Genomic DNA, 2,434 nt, shown 5'->3' with positions numbered 1-2,434 from the left:
ACCCCCTATGAAAGGCTCTTTAACTATCCGCGGAGATCTACTACGGGATATTCGGTACCTTCATGGCTTACTATGCAGGGACCTGTGATGCTTCAACGCCATGTTAGATTGTCAAAATATGATCCTTTAGTGGAGGAGGTGGAGCTGTTGGAGGCAAATTCCCAATATGCTCATATTCGATTCCAAGATGGGAAAGAAAGTACCGTTTCAATTAAAGACTTGGCTCCTTGTGGTGGCCAGCCCTCTTCTGAGGATATTAACAATAGTCATGATTCAGATAATGTGGATGCTGTTACAGATACTACGAATATTTCCAATCCGACTGCAGATAATTATACTTCTATTAGTCAGCCCTCAATGGATGTTCATGACCGTCCCAGTTTACCTCCTGATGGGATTTCTAATCCGGAAACCGTTGAAAATCGGGATATGGATAGCCTTCCTGCAGAAGATACTTCTGTGTCTCCTGGTGTGGGAGGGCAAGGAATTTCACCAAGGTTAAGAAGGTCGACACGAACAAGATATCCGGTCGACCGATTGAAAATGGACTTTTAAATTGATAGTAATGTTTTAAAATTGTTGAAATATTATATTATATTGTTTTAGTTGAGAGATACTTAATACTTATGTGCAATGTTACTATTTGTTGTTGCTCACTTAGTATTGTGTCATGTTGAATAGTTTTATTTTGTCTGTGCATAGTTTTAGTTGTAAATAATTAATTATAAATTGTAAAGGTTATCTAGGTTGGACTATATTTTAAAAGGAGGGGTGAATGTGTTGATTATTCACTATGTTTAGTAAGAAGTATTGTGATTGGTTGGTTGTTTCCTGCCTTGGGATATATGCTGTAATCTCATTGGTAGTTGAGGTCATGTGATTTGTGGTGGCCATCTTAAATTCAGTTCTTTCCAGCCTTCAGTTGGGACTGGGTGTTGAAGATGTGCTACAGGATTTTTAAGTTAATAAAGCCTAGATTAGAAAGGCAAATCTAATCTTTATTTCATACTCTACCAGTCAGTCTCTGATATGTGAGTGTGGGTTTTATTCTGCATCTTCCAATTACTGTTCTGTGAGAATGGGTTTTATTCTGTTTCTGTCAGTCTTTGGTTTGTAAATGTGGGTTCTATTCTGTACCCATCGATCTCTTGTATGCTAGTACTGCTTTTATTCAGAACCAGTCAGTTTCTGATAGATGAGAGTGGGTTTTCCTTTCTACCTGTCAATTTCTGCTATTGAAAAAGTGTTTACTCTGAATCTGTAAGTTTCTGGTTCGTGAGTCTGGGTTTTTGTCTTTATCTGTCAAACCCTACTATGTGAGTGTCTTTTTCACTATCTTCTTTTTCTGCTATGCAATGTTGTGTTTTTTTATGTACCTGTCAGCTTCTGGTAATTGAGTGTGGGGTTCTTCTGTATCGGTCAGTCACAGGTGAGTGAGTGTGAGCTTATTCTGTCTCTGTCAGTTTCTGATATCTGAGTGTGTGTTTTTCTTTGTACCTCTCAGTGTCTGGTTTGTTAGGACGGGCTCTATTTTGTACATTTTCGTTTCTTGTATATGCGAGTGGGTTGGAATATGTACTTTTTAGTCTCTGTTGAATGTGTGAGTATTTGAATTAATACCTACTAGTTTCTGGAATGTGTGTTTAAGTTTTACTCTTTATCTCTTCGTCTATGGTATGTGAATGTGGGACTTACTATTTATCTCTCAGTCTTTGGTGTGAGTGTGGGTTTTACCGTGTATCTGTCTGTCTCTGTGAGTTGAGTGTGGGTTTTACTCTGTAAATGTTATATTATGGGATGTGTGTTAGGTTTTTCCTTGTAAATGTCGTTATCTGTGATGTATGGTGGGGTGTTTACTCTGTATATGTCATACTCTGGGATGTGAGTGTGTGTTTTACTCTGCAATGTTATACTTTGGGATGTGTGTCAGGGTATTACTCTGTAAATGTCACAATCTTAGTTGTGTGGTGGGGGCTTTACTCTGTATCTGTCATACTCTGGGATGTGAATGTGTGTTTTACACTGTAATTTTATACTCTGGGATGTGTGTCAGAGTATTACTCTGTAAATGTCACAATCTTAGTAGTGTGGTGGGGGGTTTACTCTGCATATGTCATACTCTAGGATGTGAATGTGTTTCTCTCTGTATCTGTCATACTCTGAGATGTATTTTTGGGTTTTACTCTGTATCTATCATACTCAGGAATGTGTGTGTGGGTTTTAATCTATATCTGTAATACTCTGAGATGTGTTTACGCATTTTACTCTCTATCTGTTTGTCTTTGGTGTGCGAGGGTGGGCTTTACTCTATATCTGTCAGATTCTGGTTTCCGAGTGCCAGTTTTTAATCGTTACCTGTCAGTTTCTGCCATGGAAGTGTGGGTGGTCATTCTGTACCTGACAGTCTCTGGTGTGTGAGTGTGGCTTTATTCTA

The sequence above is a fragment of the Somniosus microcephalus genome, unplaced genomic scaffold (genome assembly GCF_052327205.1).
Source record: "Somniosus microcephalus isolate GS21.2 unplaced genomic scaffold, FLI_Smic_1.0 scaffold46, whole genome shotgun sequence".
NCBI classification, from domain to species: domain Eukaryota; kingdom Metazoa; phylum Chordata; class Chondrichthyes; order Squaliformes; family Somniosidae; genus Somniosus; species Somniosus microcephalus.
The sequence above is the reverse complement of the archived record's forward strand: the minus strand, read 5'-3'. Positions refer to the sequence as shown.